At 33.7% G+C, this 16,945-nt stretch overlaps 1 long non-coding RNA gene and 1 pseudogene across 1 annotated transcript in view; both read right to left on the reverse strand.

Moving 5' to 3' along the window:
• The window catches only part of LOC129391659 (uncharacterized), a 411,011-nt gene that overhangs the window by 47,191 nt on the left and 346,875 nt on the right, over positions 1-16,945 (reverse strand). The window contains exon 4 of the long non-coding RNA XR_008616234.1: positions 6,855-6,946. This is a non-coding gene — a long non-coding RNA (uncharacterized lncRNA). The remainder of the gene's footprint in view (positions 1-6,854; positions 6,947-16,945) is intronic.
• LOC102996671 (40S ribosomal protein S27-like) lies at positions 8,764-9,015 on the reverse strand (annotated as a pseudogene).

Here is a 16,945-nt window from a genome sequence, read left to right on the forward strand (position 1 = left end):
CCTGTGCCCCACAACGGGAGAGGCCACAACAGTGAGAGGCCCGCGTACCGCACAAAAAAAAAAAACAAAAAATGTCTACAAATAAATGCTGAAGAGGGTGTGGAGAAAACGGAACCCTCCTACTCTGTTGTTGGGAATGTAAGTTGGTGCAGCCATGATGGAATATCAGCACTATGGATACAGAGAAGGCTGCTCTAATAGTGATAACACTTTTATATCACTTACCAAGTATCAGGCCTTGATCAAAGTTTATAATCTTGATTATTCCTCGCTCACACTCAAAAAGAAAATCTATTTACCATCCTGTTATCATCCTCATTCTGTGGAACAACTCTCCTAAGATCACAATCTCTAGCCAGTGCCTCTGATTTTAACAACTACACTATATTGCTGCTCAAACATGAGACTTGGGACATTAACACATGATACCTATTAATCCAAAGGATTTTGTGGTGAAATAAGATTGAGGATACTGGTTAAAGTTCAGTATAACTGATATTATTAAGCAGATCTCAGGACATTTAATTTGCAAAGGGCATGGTGAATCTCTGGCAGGAGAGGGGTATATATACATAGTGTTTCCCAAAATTGTTTCCTGGGGTACCACATGGGACCACATTCCACAGTGTAAACTTCAAGAAAAGCTGCTACAACTTATTATTGTAGCCAAAATTTGTATAAATTCTTGACAGAAAAGAGTTTTATATACAGACTACAAATATGCCCTCTGATAGGTGAAAAAAAAAAAGGTTTTAAATCTAATCAATTGCTTATGGCAAACTATCAATGAAAAGTTACTGAAATCAGGATAAAATTGCCCCTTACTCAGTTGGAAAGTTCCCACCATTACACGGTGAGAGTATTTTCATTGCTAATGAAACAATTTGAAGGTTCACCTCTGAAAGAAAATAAAAAACAAAAATAATTCTTTCTTCCTCGAGTCTGAAGCCTTCTGTCACTCACCTTAGATTCTCAAAACAATTCTGTTTTGCAATTCACATATAGTAACTACTGTATGCTGCCTGGTAATGGATTAATTCATGCATATGTCTTAAACCCCTCCACAGATTATAGGTTCCTGAAGATCAGAAATCTTGTTCACACCTAACAAATTGTCTTCACAACACCTGGGACGGTAGATGCTCATTGATTTGTTCATGAATGAAAAGGGATACATATGTAACAAAATTCTTTTAATGTGCCTTTACTTTCTTTTTGGCAATATAATTATTTCCTCCCCATCTTCCTCCTCCTCTTCCTACATTACTAACTATAAATTATGGGAAAATTAAAATTAAAGAAAGCAATGGTTTTGTATTTTCTTTACTCCAAAGCTTCTTTCTTTTTTTTTTTTTTTTTTTTTGTGCGGTACTCGGGCCTCTCACTGTTGTGGCCTCTCCCGTTGCGGAGCACAGGCTCCAGACACACAGGCCCAGCGGCCATGGCTCACGGGCCCAGCCGCTCCGCGGCATGTGGGATCTTCCCGGACCGGGGCACGAACCCGTGTCCCCTGCATCGGCAGGAGGACTCTCAACCACTGCGCCACCAGGGAAGCCCCCCTTTTTTTTTATGATTGTTCTAGTTCTCGCCCATTGAATCACATTTCATTTTATATAATTTTTTAATAATGTGGATCCAATTTTTGTCTTACATTTTCACTGTGATATAATTTTATATTGTATATATTCTTTTCAATTATCATGCATAATATTTGAAAAATAGTTTATTTAAAAGATGCACCATACTTTATTTAATACTTACATCAGTATCAGCACTACTATTAGGTATATATGTCACTTACTTTTTTTCCCCTATTACGGATGTCAGTAACCCTGAATTCAATCTATGCAATTATAACCAATTCAAAGGACTCATGAGGAACAGGACAACCTGGTCAAAAGTAGACTGAAGCATGGTGAAAATACTATGAAAGGTTTCTAGCTTAAATTATTCAAAATGTGTGTAAAGTTTATGTAAAGAAGCTCTGGTTCCAAAATTCCAAAGTATGAGTAAATATATTAAAATTTATTTAGGAAATTAATTGTTTTATTCCTAATTGTAGAAAAATATTTACTAGAGTTTGTTGCATTGAATCTTATGTCATTCAGGGTCATCCATCATAGGGAAAGGAAATAGAGTTTAAAAAAGAGAAAGAAATTGATAAGAAAGAGGACTGAGAAAACATTGGTATAATCTCAAGTAGTTTTTGAATAGACTGAGGGAAACTAAAATATAAAATTATAAGCATGATTTGAACTCTAGATAAAAGAAAATAGCAGCACTGACATGTTGATCTTGACTTTGCACAGCACAGTAGTCTTTCCCAAGTGAAGCACCCTTGAATTTAAATCTCAAGTGGGTGTTTATACTACGAGAGTTGATAGAGTAATAATGGAATTTGAGAGGCCAAGTGGCTCCTCTAACATGCCTATAACTTGGACTGCTATTTGTCTTCTGTCTCATCTTCCATTCTCGCTCCTTTGCTCTTCCTTCCTTCTTTCCTCTCTTATTTCTTTATATTATCTTACCCTCGAGGGCCACTCAGTAGATTAGACCCTGTCCTCCAAGCTGGAGGTACAAGAAAGAACCTCTGTCCCTGCTCTCATGGATCTTATATTATAGTAGGGGAGACATAGAAGACAAATAAATAACCAAACACAATCATGACACAGAATAATAAAGAAAAGGAAATGCGGTTCTGTGGCAGTGACTGGCCAGCTGTGTGGGTGTGTGTGTGTGTGTGTGTGTGTGTGTGTGTGTGTTGGAAGGGGTGTGGTTTCTGCTGTTTTAGATGGAATAATCTGGAAAAGCTAACTAGAGTAAGTAAAATAAATATTCGAACACATGAACAATATAGAAGACTCAGATACAGGAAGATTCTGGGTAAAATTTTTCAGACAAAAAGCAAAACAAAACAAAACAAAAACCCAGCAGGTGCAAAGATATCATGGCCAGCATGAGGTTGATGATTCAGAGCAAGAGGAAGGCAAGTGTGGCTAGAACACGGTGACTATGCCTGAAAAGAAGTAAGTTCTATTTCTTCCTGTCCTCTAGGAACATAAAGCTCTGTATGGCAATCAGAGAAACCACTAAACTATACCTTCAACAGCAAGACCAGAAGGAATGATTATAGAGCCAATTGAACTGATTTTTTGGAAGCATCAGAATATTGCAATATCTCAAATGAGCACCGTGGAGCCTCCTTTGTGTCTCCAGGTGAAACTCTGGATTCTCAAATTAATTAGACTGAAAATAAATAGATAAAATCCAAAGTGTGTTACCTAAATAGAAATATTAGTTTTGTCAGAATGAATAGACAGTGTAATGCTTATAAAATTTGGCTATTCCTTAGGAAAATATTCCTGGATGACACTATTGAGATTTTCAATAATTTGAGAAGTTAATGAGGCTTAATTTTTTAGGAAATCTATTTATCATCCAATTTACTAAAGCAAAGCATACTCCCCAAATTAAATACAGTGTCTGCTTATAGAATTGAATAGAAAAACAGTGACACATAGGGCTATGATGATACTTTGTATTTTCCAGATACTCACAAAGAAAACCCAGAGAGAGCATTTTAAGGTCTGTGTTTCTTAAAAATAAAAATTAAGAAGCAGCATAGATTAAATTTGACTAAATTTTCCATGAAATATGATATAAGTCATTGAGAATGAATGATTTCTTCTTTTCTGGAAAAACACTAGAATTTTAACTTTCCATATTAAAAACAAAATCTGAGCTGGAGCCTATAAAAATGTGACAAGGATCGATATCATTCTGAAAAATTGCACAGTTGCATTTTATATAATTGTTCTCAAGGTTGGCTATAATTTGACTTGGATTACAGATCATGTGTGATTTACCATGCATCTTATGTTCTGCTTCATACGTTTCACAACTTATTTTATTCAAGGATATCTGACCAGATTTCATAGCCCTTGAGAGCACAGAATATGTTGCTTCTTTCCCATAATTTTCTGCAGAGTCTGTATTCAAGAAAATTCAACAAGCTTTCTCTAATAACATAATTTCTACTCTGATGTTATATAAGTTTTGATTATATCACTAGGATAAAACAGACATTATTTTCTTTGAAAAATTATACTAATTTTCAAATTTTCTTTGAAAATTTTCATTATGAAATTATACTAATGCCCACCTATATTTTTTCTAGTACTGTAATGATTTCTATTTTACATATAAAATTGTTTTTGTGTAATGTGTAATATAGGAAAGCAACTTTTTTATTTAGTTGTAATGAATGGTCAGTTGCCCCAACACAAATTAATGGTTAATCTGTGTTTTCAATATGAAATATCTTTATAATATATTCAGTGTCTCACTTATGTCAATAACATTACTTAGCATTTGGTGAAAGCTTAAAATATTCTAAAATCTTTCTTATTTTACCATTATCCTATTTTTTATACACAAATCTATATGGATGGTACTATTAAAATCCACATTTTACAGATAAAGATTCTGAAGTGTACACATGTTAAGTAAACCTGCCTAATGTCCTGCAGCTAGAATGTGACAGAGAAAGTAAAGTTTGCACAAATAAAAGTGGTGGAAATGTTAATTAAACAGTATTTGTTGAGTATAGGTTAAATAAACACATAAAATTCTTAAAAATACTTGAAATTTTTTTTATCCTATGTCTTTTAGACATTTGCCTTAAAGGTTAAACAATACCAGACACTATTCTAAGCATATAAAAAGTTTTAATTCATTTAAACCTCAAACCCACCTTAAAAGATAGTTACTGGGAAGAAACTGAGGCAAAAAGGAGATAAGTAACTTTCCTAAGGTCACATGGTAGATCGGTTGCAGACCCAGGTTTCACATCTGGGCAAAATTACACCAGTGTGTATGCTCTTAATTACTGATTATATCCAAATCTTTTCCTTTGATTTATCTTAATAATCAAGATATTTTTATATAAAGATGAAGAAATTAGAATACGCAGAATGAGATGTCTTTTTGAATATAATTGTAAAACTAGAAAGTCCAATAAAATTAAAAAATCAGTTAATATTAAAGCAAATAATTTGGTATAGTATTTCTACATATCAGCAATAGCCGGTCACTAAATACAATTTTTAAAATTCCAATTCAAACTAACACGTGTAATTTTTTCAACAAAATCAACTGCTTGCTTAATATATTACATCCTACATTTTTCCTTTGAAATGTGTAGTGATATCATATAGAAAATCATTTTTTCAGAAGATTAAATGTTTCAATACCTCTAATGAGGAACATGCAAGATATAGTGAGTGAAGAATCAGGGAGTTCTCAGAATGAAGATGGTAATTCAGTTGATTCATAGAAAAGGAGCACAAAGTTTCCAGTGGTAAGGTAAAGGAATAAGTCCCAGGCAGAAGAAATACATGTACAAAACAGATAAATATAGGAATGCACAGTTTACTTTTTATTCAGAAAATGTAAATGTTTTGCTATTTTTTTTATTTTTCAATTATTCCTACTTTTTCCTTTATTACTATATTTCCTTTCTCATACTTTTCTTAGGATTCATCATGTTTTAATTATCTGAGTTCAAATGCCTATTTTTTGTTAAAATGTTCTTTTTTAATAAAGTTGACATTTAAGACTTTATCTTTAATTACAGCTTTAGTAGCTTTTGTCATAAGTTTTGACAAAAGATTTTCACAGTTTGTAATTGTGTAAATATTATGTGGTTTGTAGCTTTGCATAACAATTTTTGACAAAATGTTTATCTGGGAATATATTTTCAGACTTTAAAGTGATTTTTTTCCTTAACTATTTGCTATAAATTTCTAGATTTATTCATTTGTTATTTGCTACTATGACCTGTATGATTTTCTCTTTGGGGACATTTCCTTGTATTGTAGGTTTTATGCTCAACTTTTGAAAAATGTTATATAAAATGTGATAATGTTTCTCCTATCCTTGAGATTTTATGAATTTATAAGCACTATCTTTTAAAAATAAAATATGTTTCATCTATAATGCCCATTTTCTTGTATTTTATGAAGTCTAACATTTAAGTTTAGAACTAAACATTATGCAAGCAAACTCAGAAAATCAATGACTTCAGCCTGTATGGAGTATTACTGAGTTTCAAGAGTAAAATATAATTATTTGAAGTTAAGAATTTTGCACTAGTTCTATAATTCCAGGCATTTTTTGTACTTACTTAGAGTGTATTTTCTTTTTTATGAATACCATAAAATTATTAGTAGTTCTCTAGGATAGTAACATATTAAATTATTTTTAGAACATTAAACTTAGGGAGATTTATTTTAGCATTTAAGCTTATCCTAAACTAGGACATGTGCAAGTTTCTTTAATAAAATTTAATCTTGAAAAACATCAGGTTAATGCCATTCTGGAAATGTGTTAAAGAACTAACATTATTTTAAGTTTTAGCATGAGAATATAAAAAGCAAAATTTTCATGTCATACTTATCCTGTAAACAGTTTTTATTTAATTTTGGAAAAACTGAAGATGTAGTTAAAATTTAAGACTGATTTGATTGATAATATACACATAATATTAATATGTTTCATAAACGTGAAAATTTGCTGTTGGCTCAACATAATACAATGAATAATTATGGTTTATGCATATAATTATAATCACCTCATGACAATTATTTAGTTTAGGAAGGTTATAAAAATCTGATGTCTCTCATTAGCAATAAATTTATCATTTGTATACAAAAATAACTTTCAAAAAATTTTTGGCATAGTTTTACCTTATGTACTATATTTAGTCCTACAAATGCCTTGCTTACTCATACAAGACAGAAAACTTAAATGATTACCAGAAGTTTCACAGCTAATAAATGGAAAAGGTGATTTACCTTAAATAGTCTGTTTGGATGAAGGCAGTGGTGATGGGTCATCTAATTTCTTGAAAGAGCTCCTGATACTTCTGGGATCAGGATCCATGATGCTATAAAACATAAGCTAATTAACAATTCTGACCATTAAAAAATTGCAAATGACATTGGGAGCAAATACAAAAGTACTATAATTGAAAATTAATAATAGCCCTAAAAGTACATATATAATAGTATTAGTCAATGTCTCTAATCTTTCAGTAAGATAAAAAATATACAGATTTCACTTAGTAATCATTCATGTCTACTTCTTCATCTTCTTTTATATGTTCGTGTCCTTAAACAAGAAGCAAGAAAAAAAGGGAAAAATATCTAGAAATTAATGACCCATAAATTAAACAATCTCACAATATTCTAGAATTAAATGTCTAGGTTAAAGTAAATTAGACAATTATCAAAACAAAAATTAGCAATTAAAACTTTTCCAAGAAACAAGTATACCAGAACAAGGTTATGTCACATGGGGAAGAGGGACTGGCTGCTCAGAAACCCAGTAGCATTTGCCTTGGTGGATTCATCACAGTTCAAGGAATGGATAACAGTTTCCCAGGATCAGTTTGTTTGCAATTTAAGAGGGAAGCTGTCTCTGTGCACAGACTCATATTAGCCAACTTCACAGCAACTGATGGGTATAAACCACTGATATGTATGAATGAAAATGTCATTGTTCATTTACACAGAGAAATTAATCTGTTGAGTGAATGAGAATGTTTAATTCAGCCTCTCTAGCATATTCTCTTTCTGTAGGGAAAATACATTGGAAGAAACCTTCTTAAGAAGTTTAAGTGGAGAACAAGGAATCAATTAGCTGATTTAAGTATCTTTCAGGTAAAGCCTAACCTGTGCAATTGGATTGCTAATGTTGGATTGTACAGAACTCCATCCACTTTGAACTTTGAACCACGCTAAATGAGCAGAATCAACACACTCTTCCCCCCGCACCTCGACTCTCATGATTGGTCACTTTTCTACTATTGCAATTTTTCTCACGTGAAGAACATAAACCAGTTTTCTGCATAGCAAGCAGTGAATTCTTATATCATAGGAATTAAAGTGCTGAACTTTACCAAACTAGTCCATTACTCACTTATTCACAATATCTTGTTTTACTCTCATTTGTGGCTAATCCTGTATTTTCGATACACATTTTATTAGTTTAGATTTTAGAGTAAAATCTAATTCTGGCTTTTGAGGGTACCTCAATTCAGCCCATATTTGTTTTTCATCTATTAAATGTGATTTTTTTTGTTGATATTGAGTTTCATAAATATTTTCAGAATATTTTGAGAATTTGTAGATATGCACACATATTTTATGGATATAAATCTATAGATACATATTTTGATATAGATAGATAATTTCTCAGGAAGTCAGAAAATGCTCATCCAATTTGTGTCTGCAGTAGGCATATGGGTATACATAGAAATTGGGTATTTTTTAATATTGATTCACTTGAAGTTTTTCAATTAGTATGTGAAAAGTTATTCATAGTTTACTCATTTATTGAAAAAAAATGGTCTTCAGCTCAACAATAATTACATGCTGAATTAAATTCTCTCTTTACTCCCTTCCCCTCACCAACCTTTAATTAGATTAGCTGGAGTATTTGGAATGCAAAGGGATATTGTGTAATAAAAGAACAAACAAACATTTTATGTAGCACACTCTCCTGCTTTGGGATTCTCTCTAGTGAAGGTTATTTAACCTTAGCTTAGTCAAAATAAAGACTTTTTCTTTGGAGAGATGCCTTGTTGCTGTCTACTAAAGGTAGTTCACTTTTCATTTTTGTATATTGAAATGCCTGTTTTATTTTTTAATCCAAAATGTGTCTATTGGGATGGTTTCCCGTTCATCTTGATTCAAAGTGCTTTTAGTGCTCCTTCCCTTGGAAGGAGCATCCTTCTGTAAGCCTTGCTTTTCCTCCTGTGAGCTAGCAGAGGACAGTAGAGCAGCCAACACACAAAACTACTGTTTGTGTATGGCTAAAGATGGTGGTGATTTTATAGCATCCTGGATATTTCACATCCATGAAGTAGGAATTGGGGTTCTGCACTGGGTACTTCTTCTTGTGTTTCCTCTTCTCTTCTGGAGAGGGATGAAGAAAATTCTTTTAAAGAGGCATGTTCTCTTAGGGAGGTCATCACCAAGTGAAAAGTTGAAATGCCTCTTTGTTTCAACATTGGTTAGCTCCACAAATGTTAATATTCTGAATCACACATATTACTTTATTTTTTTTCCTTTGAAGTATATTTTTATTTTATTAATTTTCAAGGGCATCAAAGGCTTAAAGTAGCAGTAGCAATTACTACTAATTAATCAAATAATGGGGCTTTACATATACACTTTATGGAGGAGACTACTAGCTGATGTCAAACCCGCTAACTTTTCTTCCTGGAAACATAGCTCCACTACATTTTTAAGACTCCAATGAAATTAGGAATGGTCATGTGACTGAGTTCTAGTCAGTGAGTTATGCACACAGTTAAAAATTTCTTTCCATGTTTCTATGTTCATTTGTCTGGGTGGAATGGAAACAAATACTAGAGTGAACTTGAGAGCCAAGTGTTGGTGTGACCACAGGATGGAAGTATACTGAGACTCTGCTTGGACTCGATGAATATTCAGCTAATAAGTGTGAGATCTGAGACTCAAACAAAGATTTTCTCACTCCAAATTATTATTATTATTACTGTTTTGTCATTTGCCACGTTGTCATATATGGTGATTTTACAGAATATTTGAAAGTTCAGTACCTAGAGTCAGAGAAACCTGCATTTACAATGATTCCAATACTCACTAGCTGTGTAGACTTGGGAACACTTCTTAATCTTTGCCTTTTTTTTCTATCTATAAAATGGAAGTTATAACAGCTTTTACATTATAATGTAGGATTAGGTGAGAATATTTAAGTTAAAGGCTTACCAGAATGCTTTATACATAATAACCATAAACCAATGAGAGATTGATGTTTGATATGAAGTCCTCCAAAGAGTGTAAAATTTGGGAACTACCTTCTCTCTCCTAAATTACATACCCCTTTTGCCCATCTTTCTTCATTTATGTCAAGCTTTTTATATAAATCTATGGTTTTCAAATGGGTACGTATCAAAATTCTCTCTTGTACTTTCTTCTTTAACAACAAAAAAGAAATAGAAAATTTAAAAATAACATGCAGAATTAAAAACAGAGTATCATGTTAAAATACATGTAATAAAGGTAGGTGGTGAAATATATATTCTCATATACATTACATTTTGTTTGGTAGCTTTGTAAATAGTGGAGAAATGACTGGTGGATGAAAGGTAGCATTTAAAGTTGTGTACTGAAATTCCTGTGATCATCAAGATGACAGCAGGTTATAAACTATTAAAATTTTTGAGGTGCTCCTGTTTATCAATTTTATAGAGCCTTACCACATATTATTGAAATTGAAATGAAAAATATTAGAGGAAATGGAAATAAACAGTAAATAGGACAAAGTCAGAATGACCCCAGCTGGGTGGAATATCTAGAGGGAATACAGTAAGGGTTTGAGAAAAAGAACAAAAAGTAAAGTACAAAGATGGCTTTTAGGTTATAATAAAAGCCAGTTTATTGAGCCTGAGGAATGGAGAATTTTTAAGGTACCTCAGACCTGTTGCATGTCTTTGACCTGTTGTATGACTTGGCCAGGTCACCTAAAGGAACTAGGGTAAACTAGATGCTTGGTACCTGCAAACTCCCTCATCTATTCTATTTGGTGATAATTTCAGGTCCAGGAGATGATAGAGCTCATTCTTACTGGGTGGTGGTTTTTGGAACTTTCCCTAATACTTCCTGCTTTTCCCCAAAGGGATAAGGCCCAATTAATGGGCTTGGCACTGGTATACAGGAGTTAAATCTCACACCAGCCTACTTTCATTCTTCATCTCAGTGATAATGACTGTTAACAGTCTGAGGTGTTTTTCCAAGTCATTGGCTAAGTATTATATTTTCTTAGGCAGTCAGTACATGACCATTGAATAAATGGATAAGAGCCATGAGGGTTGTAGGAAGAGGAAGGAAAACTAACATCTTATTGGGGATATATAATATTTCATGAACTTTATGATTTTTTAAAATTCAATATTCACAACTGCCTCCTTATGTCCTCATTTTTTTTTTTTTTTTTTTGCGGTACGCGGGCCTCTCACTGTTGTGGCCTCTCCAGTTGCGGAGCACACACTCCGGACGCGCAGGCTCAGCGGCCATGGGTCACGGGCCTCCGCGGCATGTGGGATCTTCCCGGACCGGGGCACGAACGCGTGTCCCCTGCATCGGCAGGCGGACTCTCAACCACTGCGCCACCAGGGAAGCCCTGTCCTCATTTTTAATGCAAGACGCTTGAGCCAGGTGATCTCTAATATGCCTTTGAGTTCTAAAATTCCATGGTTCTGTGATATTACAGCCATTAAAAATTCTGTTTATACCTATACTGACCACATATAGCAAGTGAGAGATGTTAGTGAATTTAGTTACTTACCCAGGACCACACAGCGGGTGAATGGTAGAGTCCAGATGCAAAAAAAGGGCTGTTTAAATTTAAGCTTTCAAATTCTGGCTCAGCTATGCAACCGTAGGCAAGTTATTTAAAATTTCTCACCTGTTTCTTCATCTGGAAACTGAGAATGATAACAATATCTCATAGGGTTTTTTCAGGAATTTTAAATGGTTCTTTTAAAGTCCTTAGAACAGTACCAGGCATATAGTAAGCTGCATGAACTACTATTATTATTATCATTATTATGCTATGCCATGTTTCCTACTCACTACCACACCACTAAATGACACCTCCCTTCTTCCTCACCACTGAAAAATGCAGTTAGTTTTATTTTAACCTGTCTTTGTTGTATTTGGTGAGAGGTGGAAACTAATTTATGTTGAGGCCCTTCTACAAGCTCTGCACTGAGTGTTCTTGGTGATTTTGCAATGTTGTTCTGCTTGCATGTTACATATTAGGTACATAGGGTGGATATCACAGGCAAACCCTCAATAATTTCTCCTCTTTTTTCAGTACCTGGAAGTACTAAACTGCTGCCAGGTTTTTGTTCTTTGTTTATGTATCAAATTCTCTGGCTTCCAGAACTTCGCATTTGCTGTTCCCTTGTTTTTGACATGAACTCTTCCAGGAAGTCACCCTTGACCCTCTAAGCTTAGTTTCTTCAATTCTATTGTACTTAGAGTTCATCTTAAGGGCAGGGACTGGATAGTTGTTTGCAATTGCATAAACTTAAAAAACGTTTGTAAATAAAATCAATACTAGAAATAAATATATAAAATATTAAAATTAAATTTAATTAAAATTAAAATAATATATAAATACTTTAAAAAATAAAATAACATTTACAGAATATTTAAACTAAGCTCTCTTACAGGTTCTTTAAAAATAAGCTTTCAAAATAAATATAAATTTTCAAAGGATAGTAATCTATATTCATTGCATGTATCTGAGACTATTGTGTTGTATCAGGCTGGAAGAACTACATTTATTATAGAGTTCCACATATTTAGCAGTCTACTTGGTAAATATCACTAGATATTTCTAATTCTTCAAATATGCAATAAGTATATTTTTTTAATTGGCTGAACTCTATTCCTAAAGATTTAAAAATAGAAATATTTTAAAAAATCTAAAACATTCATTAAATGGGAAAAAAATTCTTCCTGCTTTCAACCTGTTTCTCTCAAATATGGTGAAATCAACTTTTAAGGCTCATCAAATAATAATTTGTGGATTCTGCATAAGCAGAATCAATTTTAGTAATAGAGGTAATTTTGTCAAGCTACTCTTTTTGAAAATGGAGGCATCTCACTGGCTTTGTGCCCCTTAGCAGATATTAGATTGAGATAAGCACCATTTTGGAATTCAGAACTGGTGTCTGGGATCAGAATGAACACAGGATAATGATAATGTTAAATACTTATGGTTCCTAATGAGTTATATTTTTCCAATGGGGCTTGAATTTCCCTGAGAGGAATATGATAGGGCCATATCCCCAATTACATTAAAGTTCACGTCATTGGAGGGTAATTTGTGGGAAATGCTGGCATAGATTTCTAATACCATTTGTGGTATCTAACTTCTAGAGATCTAAAATCCAAAACCCTTTCAAAAGTTTGGATTTATTTAAAACTGTCTTAGAAGTAAGTGATTTATGAGGGCACTGGCTAATGACTAGTTTGAAAAGGATTTCTTTTGAACACTCTGATGCTAATTATATCATGAATTACACTCACATATGACCGGATAGCACCTCTCGGATTCTGAGTTTCTGAAATGCTGAATTTCTGTTCAAGAAGGTATGGCTGATAATTTAGAGTTTTTTTCTTTAACTATTAACCAGAATCTTTGGTATCTAGCTCCCAAAATAAACAAAAAAAAAACAAATGAATAAAGTTACAAAAAGCAAGTTCATATCACTCTTTAAATTTTGTGCCTACTTAGTTATGTTAAATGGAGATTAATTAAGTTAAATGGCTGGGCTTATTAAAGTAAAAAAAAAAGCTGTAATAATTAAAATCAATGATAAAAATTCTTATATTTTTCTAGTATTACATTTTTATTTGATGAACAGTAAAAATTGAGGTCACTACTTCAAATAACGATTGTAGAATTACAACACAGTAGAACCAGTGTCAGTGAAGCTATAAAACTCATGAGAGAAAGGAGTAAGGAAGTAGAGTCATCAATGTATTAACTGTTTCTTTATAACATTGTTCTAAAAATACATATTTATGATTTGAGCCCTTGGTACAGCTATCTGGTCAAGGAGAACCTATCTTTTAAGTAACGACACCAGAAGTATTTACTTTCTGCTTTCTATTGGCACATTTATTTATTTATAATGCAACGATTTCCATCCATCTGGGACACATGTAAAGATGCCATTGCCTACATACTTATATTTTATTCAGAACCACATCAATGCAGTAATCCTCAGATTATCTGAATAATTTGATGCAATACAGTAATAATTCACAGCATTACACTCACTGAGTAAACAGACATACTAACTAAGAGATTAAGAAATTATATATGCTAAACCTATATCCAACATTTAGAATTCATAGCAGTGGAATCACTAGATCATCAATTCATAGTGGGCTCTGTTTTTCTTTTCCTGCATTTATGGTCACTTGGAAGAGAAAGACATTTTACCCTTTTCTAGCTTCATACTAGGTGTTAGACTTTGGAAAAGTCACAGTATTTTAGGATCTCAAGAGTAAAAGAAGTATTTTAGTTTCTCTTGTTTAGCCACTCATACAATGCTTAAATTATCTCTCTTGCATATTTACTCTAAGTAGATTTCTTGAATATTTTCCATGATTGTAAACTCATTGTCACCAATGTAAATTCATTGTTTTCCCAAAATTCATATTACTGGAATTTATGTATATTCCATGATCTCTTTTTCTCAATTTTTTATTGTGGTAAAATACACTTCACATAAAATTTGTCATCTTAACCATTTTTAAGTGTACAGTTCAGTAGTATAAAATACATTCATATTGTTGTGCAATGATCACCACCATCCATCTGCAGAACTCTTCATCTTGCAAAACTGAAACTCTGTACCCAGGAACAATAACTCCCCATTCACTCTGCCCCAAGACCTGCCAACCACCATTCCATTTTCTATCTCTATGACTTTGACTACTCTAGGTACTTCATATAAGTGGAATAATACAGGTTTTGTCTTTTTGATTGGCTTATTTCCCTTAGCATGATGTCCTCAAGGTTTGAGAATATTGTAGCATGTCAGAATTTCCTTCTTTTTAAGGTTTAATTATGTTCTATTGTATGTTTATACCACATTTTGCTTATTCATTCATGTCAGTGGACACTGGGTTGCTTTCCATGTTTTAGCTATGAATGCTGCTATGAATGTGGGTACACAAATATCTCTTGATGTAGTGATCATGTTTGATGTTCAAGACCCTGCTTTCAATTCTTTAGGGTACTCATCCAGAAGTGAGATTGCTGGATCATATCTTAATTCTATTTTTAATTTTTTGAATAACTGCCATACTGTATTTTACAACACCTGTACCATTTTATATTCCCACCAACAGTGCACAATTGCCTCAATCCCTCCACATCCTCGCCAACACTTGTTTTTATTTATTCTTTGCAACAGCCATCCTAATGAGTGTGAGTGGTTTTTCATTGTGGTTCTGATTTGCATTTCCTTAATGATTATTGATGCTGAACATCTTTTCATGTGTTTATTGGCTATTAATATATCTTATTTGGAAAAATGTCTATTCAAGTTTTTTTGCCCATTTATGAATCAGGTTGTTATTGTTGTTGAGTTTTAGGAGTTCTCTATATATCCTGGATATTAATCCCTTATCATATATATGATTTATAAATAGTCTCTCCCATTCAGTAGGCTGACTTTTCACTCTGTTGGTACACCAGTCTTAATTTTCATAAAGATCAATTTGTCTATTTGTCCTTTTGTTACCTGTGTCTTTGGTGTCATATACAAGCTATGTCTTTGGATCTAAAGCGAGTCTCTTATAGGACTTACTTCTGATATTTTGCTGTTTGTTTTCTATATGTCTTACAGCTTTCTTATCCCTAATTTCTGTCTCTTTGTATTTAGTTGATATATTTTTTTTGGCTGTGTGGGTCTTAGTTGCTGTGCGGGCTTTTTCTAGTTGTGGCAAGCAGGGTCTACTCTTCGTTGCGGTGTGCGGGGTTCTCATTGTGGTGGCTTCTCTTATTGTGGAGCATAGGCTCTAGGTGTGTGGGCTTCAGGAGTTGCGGCACGCAAGCTCTGGGGCGTGCAGGCTTCAGTAGTTGTGGCGTGTGAGCTCAGTAGTTGTGGCTTGCAGGCGGTCTCAGTAGTTGTGGCGTGCAGGCCCTAGAGCACAGGCTCGGTAGTTGTGGCGTACAGGCTTACTTGCTCCTCAGCATGTGGGATCATCCTGGACCAGGGATCAAACCTATGTCCCCTGCATCAGTAAGCGGATTCTTAACCACTGCGCCACCAGGGAAGTCCCTAGTTAATTTTTATGGTGAAATATTTTAGTTCATTTCTCATTTCCTTATGTGCGTATTCTGTAACTATTTTCTTTATGGTTGCTATGGACAGTACATTTAATATCCTAAAGTTAACACACTAATTTGAATTTATTAGAACTTAACCTCAGTAACATACAAAACCTCTGCTCATTTACAGATATGAACCCACTCCTTTCAGTTTTCTTTTCTTTTTTTTGCTTTGAATATACTTTATATATATTTTTTGAATTTTTTTTAATACAGCAGAGTTCTCATTAGTTATTTATTTTATACATATTAGTGTATATATGTCAATCCCAATCTCCCAATTCATCCCACGACCACGACCACCCCCATCCCCCACTTTCTCCCTTGGGGTCCATATGTTTGTTTTCTACATCTGTGTATCTATTTCTGCATTGCAAACCAGTCCATCTGTATGATTTTTCTAGATTCCACATATATGTGTTAATATACGATATTTGTTTTTCTCTTTCTGACTTACTTCACTTTGTATGACAGTCCTAGGTCCACCCTCATCTCTACAAATCACCCAATTTCACTCCTTTTTATGGCTGACTAATATTCCATTGTATATATGTACCACATCTTCTTTATCCATTTGTCTGACGATGGGCATTTAGGTTGCTTTCATGACCTGGCTATTGTAAACAGTGTTGCAATGAAGAGTGGGGCGCATGTGTCTTTTTGAATTATAGTTTTCTCTGGGTATATGTCCGGTAGTGGGATTGCTGGGTCATAAGGTAATTCTATTTTTAGTTTTTTAAGGAACCTCCATACTGTTCTCCATAGTGAGAACATAGCTATATCAATTTACATTCCCACCAACACTGCAAAAGGGTTCCCTTTTCTCCACATCCTCTCCAGCATTTGTTGTTTATAGATTTTCTGATGATGCCCATTCTAACTGGTGTGAGGTGATACCTCATTGTAGTTTTGATTTGCATTTCTCTAATAATTAGTGATGTTGAGCAGCTTTTCATGTGCTTCTTGGCCATCTGTA

This window comes from Physeter macrocephalus, chromosome 20, assembly GCF_002837175.3.
Source record: "Physeter macrocephalus isolate SW-GA chromosome 20, ASM283717v5, whole genome shotgun sequence".
NCBI lineage: Eukaryota > Metazoa > Chordata > Mammalia > Artiodactyla > Physeteridae > Physeter > Physeter macrocephalus.